General features: G+C 46.6%; 1 protein-coding gene across 6 annotated transcripts in view; it reads right to left on the reverse strand.

Moving 5' to 3' along the window:
• ADGRG1 (adhesion G protein-coupled receptor G1) overlaps positions 1-17,855 on the reverse strand; it is a 526,961-nt gene that overhangs the window by 197,656 nt on the left and 311,450 nt on the right. The window lies entirely within an intron of this gene.

Genomic DNA, 17,855 nt, shown 5'->3' on the forward strand with positions numbered 1-17,855 from the left:
TGCCATTGCTAGACCTCTACTGAGTTCTATGACTTTTCCTTCCTTATTGAAGCGATATGCTTTGATATTTCTTATTAATAGGTCAGCTTATACATTATGGTAACTATTATAACTTGAATAAACCTTTAACCCTTAGTGCGCTGACAATGACTCATAGTCCAAGGGGCAATGGATTCTAACCTCACTGACACCCATGTTCAATATCTTTCTCTCTGGAACAAACTATATTTAACCAAGAGAGCACATCTGGTTCATAAGCAATACAATGCAGTAGCTTTGATTGCTATGAATACATAAAATAGTAGAGGAGTAACAGTGGAAAAAGTGATGGGCTTCTGGGTAAAGACAAGAGCGAAGCTTGAGTTCTCTATGAGGGCACTTAGAACCCTGAGGTGATGATATAACAGAGGAATGCGAAAACATTAATGCAGAAACACTTACAATTTACTTTCTTACATTGAGCGCTTATATATCAATGAGGTTAGACTAGTGGACAATTTATTTTCTCTATTTTTTTCCCTATTTTCCAATTTTGACTTTATTATTTATTTTTCTATTTCCTTCTTTGTGGGAGAGCCTAATGATTCCTCACCATCATTTATTTTCAAGTTCATAATTGCTTCTTGCCATGTTCTTCCAAGACCAACTTTCTGTTACCAAGATGCACTTTTGAAGCAATTCGTCTGATCCCAGTAAGCATCTTGAATACATGTTTTGTAATAACTTTAGGAAGATACTATAACATAGATGGAGAAACGGGAAGGCATAAACCGAAGGCCTTGTCCATCTGCAGTACAATGTCAATGTGAATAAGGTCACAATGCTCCATGTACAGATAAATGTTAGCTGCAATCCAATTGGTCGTTAGCCGAAAGAACCTGCATTCATTGTCCTTCCTCTTTGCCCATGCTAGACAGATGCTATAACACCAAGACACCAAGAGGATAGAGGCTCATATTTAATCTGAGTTGGGTGTTGTTAGGGCTTCGCATCCACAAATACTTTGTCAATTAAATTTGACAGAAGAGGCCATCTATTAAAAAAAATTGGGGGGAATTTTATATAGTGCAAACTAGACCCGAGACAAAGGGTATCAGAGCACTTTACATGAGCACCAGTTTCGTTACAGATGGATACATTCTTATTTGTTAGGCATGGGAAAATTAAGTGATTTTGTTAGAATCACAGGATGTTGAGCGTCTTTGCAGAGACTCAAACCCAGTTCCCCAGCTTCGAAGTCGGAACCCTCTAACCGTAAGGCTACATCCTCTCCCCCATCTATGTTGGAAGCATTTGATTTCTACATCATAGATATGGAGTTGGCTGGTAGCTATTCCTAGGAAGACATATCCATCTTTTAAGGTCGAGCCTGGGCAGAGCATGCGCTGCTCTGTGAGGCATGCTGTATTGAAGTATGGACTTGAAGCCCCAACCATATTTTTCATTGGCTTGTGTCATTGTCCTTCGTAAATGCTGGCTTCTGATTCGTTAATAGACTTGTTAGTCCCTCCTTTGTAAATTCCCATGAGGACTGGCCCTTTTATTTCGGTTGTTACACGGTAAATCTTATTTAGTCTGTAAACCCTATTTTCTTCAAAGAGTTTCTCCTACTGCAGGCACAACTTGATTTCCTGCAACATTCAGTGTGCCATGCAGCCCGGGACAATGATGGACACTTCTTTGAAATGTAATAGGTCTCGCATTTACAAGAGTTTGAGCTATTGGCATTGTAAACGACAATGCAATTTATTTATGTGCTAATTATCAAAACAGATAAATAAAAGGCATTGCCATTTACATTGCCAATAGCTTAAACTCACACAAATGTGAGACCTATTGCATTGCAAAAGCTTGTTTTCTTTGCAACTTATTGTGTGCTTGTTGGATCTTGTCTTTTCGTGTTTATCAATGACTAGCCTCCCCACCTTCATTAGCTTTTTTCACTGCATCTTCTCCTTGGCTTTTCGGTTGAAACCAAGGACAATGTCTTTCCTCAGTCCTTTGTGAGTCACTGTTTGGGAAGGTGGCGTTTTATTACTTTTTAATATTCAGATAGCTCTATAAAAAGCAGCCCTAAGCGCAATTGGAAAAGTAATGGTGTGTTCTGTTTGAATAGCTGTACCTTTTAAAACAAGCATTGGCAAAGCTGTTGGTCTGGTGTTGGCTGTCAGCCTTTTGGCTTTGTCAGCGTTTTGTTTTGTCATGGTTTTTATAAGACTTTATTTTTTGGATAGCTGCCGGGCTGATTCCAATATAAAGAAACATTGGGTAAAAGCAGAAATACTTTTGGTCTCAAACAGCACACTTGTAGTCCCTGCACTAAGGGGATCTAGTTTGCGTGTGGACGTGTTTCTTGTGAAAGAGCAGAATGTCAGCACTTCCCACAGTGATAAGGTGTAGTGGGAGGAAGAAAAACATGAATGACACAGCAGACCAATGGATGAAGAGAGCTGACTGCAAGCCCCTGTAAGAACATAATATATAAAAAGTTTGTAAAATCAAAAGGTCTTGGCTTACACCAGTCCTAAAAATACATAAATGTGCAGGTAGCCCTGCATTAGGGTCTTTAAAGTTCAATTTTTAGTAGGTACTATGGAGCAGATGAGAACTGTTAAGCTCATTAACTTCTCCCAAAGGGGAATTTGCAGTTCAGTAAATAGGCACAGAAACCCCGAAACCTCCCCTATGTACACTCCACACAAGCAATATGAAGCACGTGCATTGCATCTGCAAGGCAACTGGAAATCTCCATGTCTTCCACCGCAGCTTTTTATGCAGAACTATGGATTTGCTGCATCTACCACTAATTCCACCACCTGCTGCGTAATTTACATATTTCACCCAAAAAAAATTCTATCTGAAAAGGATTAAAAGTTACTAATAAAGACCAAAAAGAGGGTCCACACTGTGGCAGCCCCTTAGAGAAGGTTAACTTATGTTCCACCAGTAGCTAATCGTTGTGTACTAAGGAGAAGTAACTTGGCCCAGAAAGTATTCGTAGGTGTTGAAATACAAAAGGCCGAAATAATACTGTCTCAAATCATGCTGCGAAACTTCCTGCTTCTGACGTCAAACCTGCCGCATAGTTTGGCTATGCCTTGCTGCATAGTTCCAGTGTCCCTGTGAATGTTAGTTGTAAAGGGGCAACGCCTGCACCTGTGTTAGTACTGTGTATGCAGGCCATGGGGTTCAGGGGGGTTGTAGGCACTTCTGAGAGGAGGCTGTGCAAAGGCCTCCGGCAGCATGCCTCTATGCTCCTTCCCTCTGCCCGACTCTTGAAGTCTCTGGAGTCTGGGTCCTGGCCCAACTGCCTGAGGTCAAGCACTGTGTGAACAATGCAAGTGATAGATTACTGTAATGCTTTTATGTGTGGATAACCCCCAACCTCTCCCGGGATCAACTTCTCCCATCTGAGCTTTAGGTTTCCCAGGTCCATGCGTAAGTAACTCATTCTGTCCTGGTTTATTCTGTGCATTCTGAGGTTTGCAGTTCCTTTTAAGTCATTTGAAAATCAGGACCACAGTCCCAGAAAGCAAAGAATAATCCTGGATAGTGGATGAGCGCATGGAACTGGAAGACTTGAGAGCTCGGTGCTAGAACCTGCAAAAACCATAACGCACCAGCAGGGCTGCTGCTAGGTAAGGTGGGCGAGAGGTTGTTATGCAAACTGTCACCCGAAGCCATTTTTCGGTTTCGCCTGTCGAAAGCTGCGCAAGCAGCGTTTCGCGCAGGCGAAATCTTTTCTTTAGAGTATGTGAGTGTAGTCCCGCCCCTCTGTTCCATCGGCTAGCTCCATAAATGGAGGCTAGCCATTGGAACAGAGATCTGTCCATCAAAGGCGGAGCAGATTCGTGGGCGTTCCCGAGACTTTTAGGCATTTGCCTACGTCATGCGGCTGTGGGCGGTGCTTTTTGGGGGGGGGGGGGGGGGGGAGGTTTGTTTTGGTCATTTCTCCTGGAAGGCACCACAACGAGGGACGTCTGCCAGGCATCTGCTAGCAGGTAAGCGGCATATTTTACTCCCGTTTCAGCCCCCCTCCCGCTGTCCGTGAGCCCGTCCCCCCCTCCCGCTGTCTGTCAACCCGTCCCTCCTGCTGCTGTCTGTGAGCCCGTCCCCCCTCCCGCTGTCCGTGTGCCCGTCCCGCCTCCCGCTGTCCATGAGCCCGTGTGTAAATGCACCATAAATGCTTGTTTCTGATTATCAAACAGAATCAAACATTTTTCTTACTATATTAGGATATTGTTTGGATGTTCAGGGCTTCGGCGTGCACTCTGGTGTACATCTCGCGTTCGTCTCTCTTGTTTCGGATCCGTCTCCCTCGTCACATTTTTTTTGTTAAATGTTCATTCTGGTGGAATTTCGTGTCAGCATTCCAGACGAGGTTACTGAGCCGAAACTCACAGACCGTGTTCCTAGAAAGGAGAGCTCCGGGGAGTTCTTGGCACATGAATGAATGATGCATTTTATTGTGTCACTTCTTACTCACGTGAATGTCTCCAAAATCTTTACAGTGACAACAAGACCGCACTTGGAGATCTACCCGCCGTCCCATTCGCGGATAAGTAACTTGCTTTAAGTACAATGACTGTGGCTTTCAGCGGGTTTAGTAGCCTCTAAGCGCTGTGGCAAAGTGGTATGTGTCGCCAGGTGCGGACCGTCCTGCCGTAAAGGATTGTGGGTGTCGCCCAGGCTAACCAACCAGCGGCAGCCATCACCATCCGTGAGGTGCTCGTCTACCTGAGACCCGAGTCATGGTGCTCGTGGTGTGGCCATAATCCAGCGTGCATGGCGCTGAGGCTTGTGTACCAATGGGAGGGCGTGCCAGGGGCTGTAGCGCATAGAGGCCTGCGAGGGCCCGGGAGTGTGCGGAACCTAAAGAGCAGAAGCAGCAGTGACATATGTTATTCTGATATGGTATTGGTGAGCATTAAGGTTAATGGGATCCCTGAGGTTCAGTTTGATCCTAAGGTTTATGGTGGGGATTATGTTGTGTGCAAGAATGTTTGCACCACATTCAAATTTGAAAAGGGTTTTATGGTTTGCAGTGTTTGCTCAACGCTAAACGTGCCGGTGAATCTGTGGAAGGCAATATTGAAACACCTTAAAAACATTTACGTTGTGGTTGAACACAACCTGCTGGGCCACTTCTAGGCATATCCCACTCGTGGATGACAGAAAGACCACAGGGGGTACACCCATGTGTGGATGTATGGAGGACCCCGAATACGGCCAAACCACACTTTCGAGCAGAGGATTGCTGAATGGAGGGTCACTGTGCACAGCTGTTCCGACGCCATGCTGCGGCCAATCACCAGTTGTGTTTTCATCATTTCACCTCCAGGGAGTTTACTTTAAATATTATGACAATGTGTTGCCTACTTGGAGCACAAGTGAAACCATCTCCCTCTGGTAAGCCATTCTTTTCTGCCTGTGCCATACACATACTGCACCATTTCTTGAGTATATATTTATATATATTTTGTGGGATTCGCAGCCAGATCCGCAGAGCCGTTGTGGATTTCCATACACAAACTAAACAAAGCAGCAAAAAATATCCAGAAGTGGGTTCTGAATATTTCACAAAATGGCTCCTCACAGGATTCGAATCTCCTCCAAAATTACAACCAAGGCTTGAGTCGTGGTACCATGCGGGTGGACGGCGTCCCCCCCACTTATTTCACCGGGAGCTCGATAACTGGAGCAAATGGAGCCACACTTTCACTCTTTGGCCTCGCAGGTGCGAGATCGGAGCTTATCCAGAACGCCGCTCATGTGCTGGCTTCTCTGATGCAATCGCATCTATGGGGTTAGTGAGGGGAGGCAATGAGTCTGATAGTGCAAGCCGCCTTTTTATGACGTCACTTCCTATTGTGACGCCCCACCGTGTACTGCAGCAGGAAGAGCAATCAACGGCAGGATGTGAACATGCGCTGTGCTCCCCTCCCGCAGTCCTTGTGCCCGTTCCCGCCCCCCTCCCGCTGTCCGTGAGCCTGTTCCCACCCCCCTCCCGCTGTCCGGTCCGTGTGCCCGTCCCCCCTCCCGCTTTCCGGTCCGTGTGCCCGTCCCCCCTCCTGCTGTCCGTGTGCCCGTCCCCCCTCCCGCTGTCCGTGAGTGCTTTGTGTGGTCAGGCGATCCTCTGTTTGTATCTGCGAATGTTCCCTGACCTCCCAATAAAATGTTTTTTACGAATAGGCGTTAATTAGGCCTCGAGTGAGTAAAAATGGTAGGCCGCTTCTCCCAGGCGGCCTCCATTTTGGAAGTGTGTCTTTTGCTGCGGTACAGAAAGAGGAAAGGATGTCAGTTAATGGCCGATGGGACTGAAATAACGCATCTGACAGGAATGGCGCCCAGGGGAGGGGGCAAAGCAGCGCGTCGGCAGGTGTGACAACGAGGCGCTTGTATTCCGCTAGCTCGGGATTTATCAAGGTATAGAAATGCAAATAGTGTTTAGCAACACAACAAAGCGGCGCTGCTAGCTCGGGTGGGGGAAACCTTGAGTTGTTGGCTCGACGGGGGATGTGCGTGGGAGAAGTAATTAATGTCCCTCTGTGTGTCGAGCGCTATCAGGTTCCTAATTAGCTGAGTCAACCTTGTGTCTCTGTGTGCAGAAAAGAATGCAATGCTGGTGCTCGAGAAGTTAATCTTGTTTGTTTGCGCTCTGGCATTTATTTGGCCTTTTGAAGGTGCACACCATCCATCTCCCTGGAGGTAGAGGCTCGTGCTCCATACCTGTTCTTTAATAAAAAGATGAAAAGATGAGTTGGCATTCAGTGCTCGTCTTCTCAATACTATTAATTATCAGGCACGTTACGGGAGGGGGGTGCGGTTTGAGGGGCAGAGAGGGCTTGTTGTCCTGGACCTCGTGCTCCTGCCACCAAATTCATCTTTGTAATGTGGCTGTGTGTGTGTGTGTGTGGCTGTGTGTGTGTGTGGCTGTGTGTGTGGCTGGGTGGGTGTGTGTGGCTCTGTGTGTGTGGCTCTCTGTATGTGTGTGTGTGTGTGGCTGTGTTTGTGTGGCTCTCTGTATGTATGTGTGTGGCTCTGTATTTGTATTGCTGTGTGTGTGGCTCTCTGTATGTGTGTGTGTGGCTGTGTGTGTGTCGCTCTCTGTATGTGTGTGTGTGGGAGAGACAGCAGTGTGAGTCTTCTAGGGAGAGAATGGTGTGTGGGAGAGCATGGTGAGTGAGAGGCAGCAGTGTGTGAGAGACAGCAGTGTGAGAGACCTTTTATTTATGTTTTGGTTTTTGAAACCTAAATAAAACGCATTGTTATCTGCAATATCATTAGCTCAAACTCGCGTCAATACGCGACCTATTGCATTGCAAATGCTATAGGTCTCGCATTTGCTAGAGATTACGCTATTGGCATTGTAAATGACAATGCCATTTATTTTCAAAACCAACACATAAATAAAAATGTTGTCATTTACAATGCCAATAGCTCAAACTTTTCAAAAGGCGAAACCATTGCATTGTAAATGCTTGTTAATAACTTCTACCAGTCCTACTCTTTTAGACAGTGGTGTGCATGAGGTGACTGTTAAACTCATGCTTGCGAGGTTAAAAATTAAATTGACAACTTCAAGAACCAGACAGTGACTAAATTGAGCCGGGGGAGCGAGGGCACTGGCACTAATTTTACCTCATCAGACATTTTGCGCGCGCAAGTGGTGGAAAAACGCACAACATAGAAAGACGGGGGAAGAGAAAGACGGAAAACCCGTCACAGAGGGTGGTATCAGGTACCTGCAAGGGGGAGATAAGGGGGCAGGGAGTGCCTGACAGTGGATTAAAGAGGCCTAAGGACGTGAATGTAAGACTGCCTTTTCATGGCGCCGACATTTTATAGAACCAACTGATACTTTACACATTAATCACTGGGTCCAGATGACGTCTGCTGCCGTCTCATGGGTCAGAACAGGCTGAATGTGACTCGCCTTACTTTGAGCAGCTTTGTATTTGATAGATTTTTTAAAAACGGCACAGAAGGCACTGCTACTATGAACAAAAACACACACAAGTAGTGAGCGACCCCGGTCATTAATGTTCGAAACCAGAAAAAAAACAGCTTTCGAGGAAAGTGCTTGGAGCCGTACCAAAACATGCAGCTGATGAGTGACTCCATCATATGTGGCATACTGAGTCACTGCAGTTTTTTTTTTTAGCAAACTGGACTTTTTGAACCCACACGTTGACAACAAAACTACATAACCCCGAATACAACGTACTCTAAGATCAATGTTTCCACTGGCTGTATGCGTCTCGCGTGATTTTAGGGTACTTCGAAGCTATGAAAACATGTGGTCGGTTGACTAATCTATTGCAGGGTTAGTTTTAATTGGAGAAGTGGGCTCGACTAATTACGGACTTGCTTTGTTAAAACAAAACTAGGATTGATCCTCAAGAGGCTTTGAAAACTTTCGAGGAACACCTGAGCAAAATGTACACTAATCACACCCGTAAATGTTTAGTTAAGTAAATAAATAAATAGCATCCAGCATCAGAGATACGGAAGTGGCCGTCAACAAACCCGGAGACACAATGCAGGTAGTGCATAGATGCCAATTTTCCCAGGTCCATGCATGATGAATGGCTCCAGTCCATTCTTATTCCTTTGAATTCTGGAACCTGTAGTGTTGGTTTTATAATAGAACAGACATGACTACACGTTTCAGAATTCAAAGAAAAACCTGGCCAGGAGCAGTTAGTCACTCATGAAGCAGGAAAACTTGGCAGGGCTGGTAATGTTGAACACCTTTATTCCAGGTAAGAAGCACAGGTACAAAAGGATCTGTGAAGTTCAGATTTGCTCAGTGCAACTCCCAACTCCAGCAGCGCCCATTTCCACTTCTATGCGCTATCGTGACGAGTCTAAAGAGGTCAAATGGCAGCATGGGAGAGGTTCCAAGATAAGAATATTTTGTAATGTGCTGACTCATGTAAACAAATGCAAACACACATGCTACAACCTGTGTGTGTCGTGTTCTTGCACAGCATTTCTCTTTTTGTGCATTTCATGTTTCTGTCCCATTTTTAGGTTGAGCCTACCGGCAGCGGGCATGCACCGCTTACTCAGCGAGGCATGCTGTATTGGAGTATGCATTGGATGTCCTGCATACTCTCCGCCCATATTTGTCATTGGCTTGTGTCACTGTCCTTCGTAAATGATGGCTTCTGATTTGTTATTGGGCTTGTTAGTCCCTCCTTGTTAGTACTGCCTTGTCTTCATTTGTAACCTTTAATGAGGACTGGCCCTTATACTTCGGTTTTTACATCGTACGTGTTCTTTGGACTGTAAGCACCATTTTCTTTAATGATTTTCTCCTACTGGTGCACCATATGCTTTTCTGCAATAGCGCCACTTTGCTTGCATGTTTTCATCTACTGTATTGTTTTTTTTGTTTTGGCAGCACGGCACTCTGTAACTATAGTGGCCACACACCTTTATTTTCCTTGCAACTTGCTCCTTATAATCTGTTATTTCTTTTTTTTCTAAGCACGACACGCTTTAACTTTAGCAGCTGCGCCCATTCCATTCGTTTTTATTTTGAGGCAGCGCAGCTGCTTGCCCCTTATTGCAGTTGTTCGCCTTTATTTTCTTCGCAACTTGCTCCTTTCAATTTTTATGTATTTATTTATTTATTAGCAGGCCCGGCATACTCTAATTTTAGCGGCCGTGCCCCTTCTGTTCTTTTTAGGTCTCGCCTAGCGTTGCAGCGTAAAGCGCTGCATGCTCAGCAAGAGATTTTGTGGATGAGTGGTTTTCAGAAAGGGACTCTAAGCCCTGCCCATCATTTCCATTGGCTTGTGTCACCGTTTATGCTAAACGGTGGGCTGCCATTGGAAATGGGGTATTTTGGTTGCCGCCCTTTCGCTTTTTGGTCCGGCCCATAGGAACTGGCTCATCTGCTTTGCGTCTGTCGCAAAGCACTTTCTTATCTTTATGGGGCCATGTGTTTCTAATTAGCGTGGAGGAACGCACTGCCCCCGACCTTCAAAGGAAAAAAATCTTGGTTTTGTCAAGATTTTTTTGGTTTGAGAGGTCGGGGGCAGTGCGCACCTCCACGCTAATTAGAAACACATGGCCCCATAAAGACAAGCGATCAATGCCTCCCTGCAACGCACAAATCATGTACCACCACCAGCCCGCCCCCTAAACCGAAACTAAGCTATACATTTTAATGTACAGTTCCGAAAACCCAACACCCTCGTAACTATAATTCTTCTAGTAACACAACAGAACTCTAAATCACGGAAGTAAAATTTTCACTCAAAACACGCCTAAAAGCAAGATTTGTGTTATGCTTTGTCCGCACATGTCCAATCTCAATTATCATGTTTTCTCACATCAATTTTAAAATAAAACAGACAGGCAGACAAACGGTATTGGCTTCACAAACATAACTGCATGCCTCGATGATACCGGAAACTATAACACTGACATTTTGAAAAGTCCCTTGGCCTGGAATTCTTACTTTTCACCTCACAACTGCTTCAGTTATTCTTCAACTACGCACAAGGCCGTGTCTCTGGCATGATACGTTACAGAATACACATGGCCTCGCAACACAGCGTTTTACCATTCTCTGGCTCGGCACACGCCAGGGCAGCAGAGGCCCGAGAAGCTCTTCTGTGTTTTTGTCTCCTCGTCGGAGTGATCTTTTGTTTCCATTCCAGACCTCGTGCAGCATTTTAGTTTGGTAAACAGAGTTCACGCAGGTGTTGCAATCTCGCCATGCTATTCCGCCGCACACAGAGGGGCTGGCTTTACCTGGCAAGTTCCTAAACACGAGGTGACAGGATACCAATGTGTGTGCCATATCTCGGAGCATTACTGGTTTGTCGAGGGTGTGTGTTAGCGTGTGGGTGTGGCTTCGGTGGCAAACGGGCCAGCCAAGAGGAACAAATCTCTTTTTTACCATAAACGACCTAAAATGAGCAGGGAGCGCTTATTAGGCTCAGTTAAAACGTGCAGCATGAGTTCAAGACAAGTTCAAAAGAATATAAGTTGATGCTCATAAAGGAAAAAGTACAAGCGATTTTTCTTTCAAATCTGTCATACTCAAAATCAAACACAGTCGCTGTTTTTTGCTCCCACACGCAAGAGCAGGAATGCAGATGTAGGCACAGCTGTCTGAGAGGAGTGGCGTCAAATGTGGGCATCAAGGGTGAGAGAGAGAAGAGGAACCGACATAGCTGAAGAGGAAACTAAGAGTGGCCGTGGGAACATATTATTCCTGCCCGTTTACATTATCACGCTTTAGTAGACAGCTCAGCAGATATTGAGAAACAAAGCACCTTAGGGCACTTGACTCAATGAAGGCACTAGTATGTGAACATTGAAACATAAAGTGTTCTACAACAGTACCATTTACTCAAACTGTCAGCCAGTGCAACATAATAAGCCTTCTCCGCTCTCTGAACTCCCATGCCCATTCATTCCTTGGCCTCCCTGCTGAGAATGCCAAGAGGTCATACATATGTGCCAATAATATCATGGCAGAGAGGCCAGTCATAGGGAATTCATTGACAACAGAGCACTCTCACGCAGTTTAAAGAGATGTCCAGAACCGTAAACGGTGCCCCTGAATCGAAGGCGCTGCAGGCCATGTGAAAGGCATCAGTGCGCTACACACATCTTGGTTAACATAACACAACGTTTCAGTAAGTCTGTACAACTTTGCAGATTTGTTTTTGTCTACAAGTATCCTTTTTGCAGGGCTTTTCCCTGCGTAATAGCACTGCTGATGAGATGGACACTAACCTGTCTGTGGGTAGCCGGCCCACCATGAGAGCTGGGGCAACGGCCTTCCTTTACCGGGGAAGGACCGCCCACTGAACCTTAAGATCTGAGCGGGGCAGGCTGGGACCTCTGTGTCGGCAGTGCAGCCCTGGAAGGCACTGACCTCTGCCCTGGCGGCGCCATTTTTGTTACACTTGTTCAAGCTGGACAAAGTCGCTGAGTGCAAGTTCATTATTAATAACTATTAATATTGCTGTTATTATAATTCCAATATTAATGCTGCACATTATTTTTATTATTATTGTTGCTGTCATTATAATAATAACTGAAAATAATGATGCAAACAATAATAAAAAATAATTATACAGATATTGGGGTGAATTATTATTTTTATTATCATCATCATGGATGTCAGGTATTTCATGCTCCGGACGTAGCCTACAGCTGGGCGCCAACACACCATTTTTGTAATTCTGCGCAGCCTTTTAACATGCTAAAAAAGACAAACCCCACACCGCATCCATTTGTTGACTGGAAGATTAGCTTTGGGCCCACGGGGTCCCGGCAACGATGTGACTTCTACTCACCTTACATGTCACGTGTGCCCTAGGCTTGTGCATTCTGGGACTTGTAGTCGTGCTTTTCCAGTTTGAAGTACGTCAAATATATCATGTGGCTGCCTGGAAGTTGCGTAAGCTAAATAAGTAACAATTGTGGCTTTGTTGTATATAATATTGAAAATGCTTTGCGGGGGACAACAGGGGGTAAAAAATATTGTCACTTACAGTGCCATTACTTGATTAATGCTTCACGAAGGGAAAAAAAATAACATTTTCAATGCAATAGTTCAAAACATTGTCATTGCGAGACCTATTGCATTGTAAATGCTTGTTTTTTTGGCAGCAGTGCAGCTTGCTCCTCATTAATACCCCCAACCCCCGGCCATATGCTGAACTTATTTACAACAAGGGGTGGTGAGGGACAGAGTCTCTGAATCAAGCAGAAAGCTCTCACCCAGTCAAGAGATCAGGGCTAGATCCAACACCGTTTTTTAGCTCACTGCACCATCCCAGTTTCAGAACCTGGCTGTATGCAAATTAGTCTGTTCCTGTCCCAGTGCATGATGGGAACAGGGCAAACCAAACTACAAAAGCCAATTCTTACACTGGGAAGGAAACAAGCTCCCGGGGACCGGTTTCTGGCATTACAGCCGTCTTCGGCCCGGTTTGCTTGAATCCTGATGGTGCAATGAGCAAGGGTCTCACATCTGAGAATACCCTTCCACGCTTAGGGTGGACAAAAATATTTACAACAAGGGGTGGTGAGGGACAGAGTCTCTGAATCAAGCAGAAAGCTCTCACCCAGTCAAGAGATCAGGGCTAGATCCAACACCGTTTTTTAGCTCACTGCACCATCCCAGTTTCAGAACCTGGCTGTATGCAAATTAGTCTGTTCCTGTCCCAGTGCATGATGGGAACAGGGCAAACCAAACTACAAAAGCCAATTCTTACACTGGGAAGGAAACAAGCTCCCGGGGACCGGTTTCTGGCATTACAGCCGTCTTCGGCCCGGTTTGCTTGAATCCTGATGGTGCAATGAGCAAGGGTCTCACATCTGAGAATACCCTTCCACGCTTAGGGTGGACAAAAATATTTACAACAAGGGGTGGTGAGGGACAGAGTCTCTGAATCAAGCAGAAAGCTCTCACCCAGTCAAGAGATCAGGGCTAGATCCAACACCGTTTTTTAGCTCACTGCACCATCCCAGTTTCAGAACCTGGCTGTATGCAAATTAGTCTGTTCCTGTCCCAGTGCATGATGGGAACAGGGCAAACCAAACTACAAAAGCCAATTCTTACACTGGGAAGGAAACAAGCTCCCGGGGACCGGTTTCTGGCATTACAGCCGTCTTCGGCCCGGTTTGCTTGAATCCTGATGGTGCAATGAGCAAGGGTCTCACATCTGAGAATACCCTTCCACGCTTAGGGTGGACAAAAATATTTACAACAAGGGGTGGTGAGGGACAGAGTCTCTGAATCAAGCAGAAAGCTCTCACCCAGTCAAGAGATCAGGGCTAGATCCAACACCGTTTTTTTAGCTCACTGCACCATCCCAGTTTCAGAACCTGGCTGTATGCAAATTAGTCTGTTCCTGTCCCAGTGCATGATGGGAACAGGGCAAACCAAACTACAAAAGCCAATTCTTACACTGGGAAGGAAACAAGCTCCCGGGGACCGGTTTCTGGCATTACAGCCGTCTTCGGCCCGGTTTGCTTGAATCCTGATGGTGCAATGAGCAAGGGTCTCACATCTGAGAATACCCTTCCACGCTTAGGGTGGACAAAAATATTTACAACAAGGGGTGGTGAGGGACAGAGTCTCTGAATCAAGCAGAAAGCTCTCACCCAGTCAAGAGATCAGGGCTAGATCCAACACCGTTTTTTAGCTCACTGCACCATCCCAGTTTCAGAACCTGGCTGTATGCAAATTAGTCTGTTCCTGTCCCAGTGCATGATGGGAACAGGGTAAACCAAACTACAAAAGCCAATTCTTACACTGGGAAGGAAACAAGCTCCCGGGGACCGGTTTCTGGCAATACAGCCGTCTTCGGCCCGGTTTGCTTGAATCCTGATGGTGCAATGAGCAAGGGTCTCACATCTGAGAATACCCTTCCACGCTTAGGGTGGACAAAAATATTTACAACAAGGGGTGGTGAGGGACAGAGTCTCTGAATCAAGCAGAAAGCTCTCACCCAGTCAAGAGATCAGGGCTAGATCCAACACCGTTTTTTAGCTCACTGCACCATCCCAGTTTCAGAACCTGGCTGTATGCAAATTAGTCTGTTCCTGTCCCAGTGCATGATGGGAACAGGGCAAACCAAACTACAAAAGCCAATTCTTACTCTGGGAAGGAAACAAGCTCCCGGGGACCGGTTTCTGGCATTACAGCCGTCTTCGGCCCGGTTTGCTCTGTTCATCACCACCTCCTTTTCTGAATCGATTTTGGCCACTATAGGTGTGGCAGGGTATACTCAGACATGAGTCCCTTTCTCACTGCTCCATCAGGATTCAAGCAAGCCGGGCCGAAGACGGCTGAAATGCCAGAAACCGGTCCCCGGTAGCTTGTTTCCTTTCTGGTGAAGAATTGGCTTGGTAGTTTAGTCTGCCCTGTTCCCATGATGCACTGGGCCAGGGACAGACTGATTTGCATATAGCCAGGTTCTGAGCTGGGATGGGGCAGTGAGATAAATAACGGTGATGGATCAAGCCCTGATCTTTGGACTGGGTAAGAGTGGTCTGCTCAATTCAGACACTCTGTTCATCACCACCTCCTTTTCTGAATCGATTTTGGCCACTATAGGTGTGGCAGGGTATACTCAGACATGAGTCCCTTTCTCACTGCTCCATCAGGATTCAAGCAAGCCGGGCCGAAGACGGCTGAAATGCCAGAAACCGGTCCCCGGTAGCTTGTTTCCTTTCTGGTGAAGAATTGGCTTGGTAGTTTAGTCTGCCCTGTTCCCATGATGCACTGGGCCAGGGACAGACTGATTTGCATATAGCCAGGTTCTGAGCTGGGATGGGGCAGTGAGATAAATAACGGTGATGGATCAAGCCCTGATCTTTGGACTGGGTAAGAGTGGTCTGCTCAATTCAGACACTCTGTTCATCACCACCTCCTTTTCTGAATCGATTTTGGCCACTATAGGTGTGGCAGGGTATACTCAGACATGAGTCCCTTTCTCACTGCTCCATCAGGATTCAAGCAAGCCGGGCCGAAGACGGCTGAAATGCCAGAAACCGGTCCCCGGTAGCTTGTTTCCTTTCTGGTGAAGAATTGGCTTGGTAGTTTAGTCTGCCCTGTTCCCATGATGCACTGGGCCAGGGACAGACTGATTTGCATATAGCCAGGTTCTGAGCTGGGATGGGGCAGTGAGATAAATAACGGTGATGGATCAAGCCCTGATCTTTGGACTGGGTAAGAGTGGTCTGCTCAATTCAGACACTCTGTTCATCACCACCTCCTTTTCTGAATCGATATGCTGAACTTAAGCATTGGAAGCAACACGGGTGCCATATGCTTAATATTTAAGCAGGCGCCCGCTTGACTTGCTGACCTTGCCAATGCTCTCTTAAGGGACTGCAATTCGCAGCTTCTTTGGCCAGATTTCTGTTGTTTCTGCTTATTCCAGGGAGCTGTTTCTCTACGTTCCAATGTTCTGTACTCTCCCAGAACTTTTCTGAACCTACCCCACTGTGTTGTCGTCTCCTAAATAAACTCGGAATGGGTGGTGAAATGTCCCAGCATCTAGACAAGGTGAGTGTGTTTTGTACTCAATAGGGGAGAGTCTGAGGCAGCAAGCTGAACGGGAAGTACGTTTAATGACTAAGGCCATATGTATCAAAAAAGAGTTTTGCGATTCTCAAATTGCGATTTTTAGCGAATCGCAATTAGAGAATCGCAAAATGCAATGTATGTTGATAGGTTTCATTTTCCGATGCCCCGCCCACTTACATTTACGAGTTAGCATAATGTGTCTAACTAATGATGTATTCATTTATGTATTTACGTTTGCATTCTCCATCTCATTATTCATTTATGCGTGTGATGTTATTTAGTTTTCTTAGCTTAGCTTGTGTGCCACCATTGTGGGTGCTTCTCTGCGTGCGAGTCGCACTCGCTCATTCCCCCCTCCCGTAGGAATAGGAAAAACCCTGAACGCAGCAGTTTTCGTTTCTTAGCTAACTGTGACCGAAACTAATAACAAGGACCTAATCAGTAATGTTCTCATGCTCTGGAGATGCTGAGGCCCGGCTCCGCGGCCTTGGGCAGAGATAACCAAACGTTGCTATTACAGGTGCAGATGCCTCTTGTGTGAGGCCATTGTTCACCCTCTCTGGGGTCAAGTACTTTTCCAGTATGGGCGTGTTTTACTTTGCTGTACCATGTTATAATGTATTGCTGTGATGAGATGAGCCAGTCCTCTCCGCGCACTCTTAGGGGTGAGGTCGGACAGGGCCCTCTCATATGGGAGTTTGTGGCCTAATAAAATACTTTGTTTATTCTTCTCCACTGTCCGGCTGACTTCTTAATTGGTAATTATAGGTGAGTGCAGTAAGTCACTCGGTGGATTTGAGCCACACTTATCAGATGGCGCCCGAACAGGGTCCCCACAATAAGGATCTTTCTCACCCTTAAGTGGGTAGCAGAAGGCCGGGGACCCTCTGGTCGGCACAGTGGGTCTGGGTACCCCACTTTGATGCCGAGTTTGGTTCTCGCAGCACTGCCCCACCCTGCTGTTCAGGAGAGGTCCCGGTTCATGATCCTGCACCGGGGTCCGGAAGGCGGAACTTTGGAGCTGACCGTGTTGGTCCCAGCAGCCGGCGGTGGAGAACGGTAGAGGTCGGTACCGCGTATAGAAGGTGAGTGGTCCGACTGTTGATTGAGGGACCTGGGACGCTCCAAGAGACTGGTGTGTCTCCGAGACTGGCGTGTCTCTAGTGGTTGAAGGAGCCTGTGTGCTCCTGGGGCTAGTGTGCTACGGGGAACTCAGAGTGCGAGTGGTGCTCTGACAGACTTGGTGGAGGTTGGGTGGACGTTTGTTTGTGGTCATCCGACCGGGTGGTACTGCGGTGGAGACGTGGCTCATTGCGGGCGGATTCTGGGACTCACCCGAACCCCTAGTGTGTGTGGTTTGTAGGGAGCGGGTCCCGGGTCTTCCGTGGTAAAGTGCGCAGCGATCTGTAGTGCCGCCCGGGTGGCGGATGTGTTACCCAATCTCGGAACAGTGAGTGTACTGTTCGGTCTGCGGTAGGGTCCAGGTTCCCCAGGACTTGGTCGACGGGCCTTGTCCTATTTTGGCAACACGTGTTTGGCAGGGATTTGGTGCATAGGAAGCGTGAATATATGTGTGTGTATGTTTAGTAGTGATTGTGCGGTCTGGGTGTTGGTGAGAGGGCGAGTCTGAATTTTGTGTTGGGGTGTGATTGAGTGGGTGAAGATGCCGCGTTTCAGTAAGCTACGGTGCCTCGGGTGCTGCTGCGGCGCCTCGGACACTAGATTGGCTGAGAGCCAACCCGCTCCAGTGGAGGGCTCACCTAATTTCGAGATGTATGTT

Source organism: Lissotriton vulgaris, chromosome 12 (assembly GCF_964263255.1).
Source record: "Lissotriton vulgaris chromosome 12, aLisVul1.2, whole genome shotgun sequence".
In the NCBI taxonomy this organism is placed as follows: domain Eukaryota; kingdom Metazoa; phylum Chordata; class Amphibia; order Caudata; family Salamandridae; genus Lissotriton; species Lissotriton vulgaris.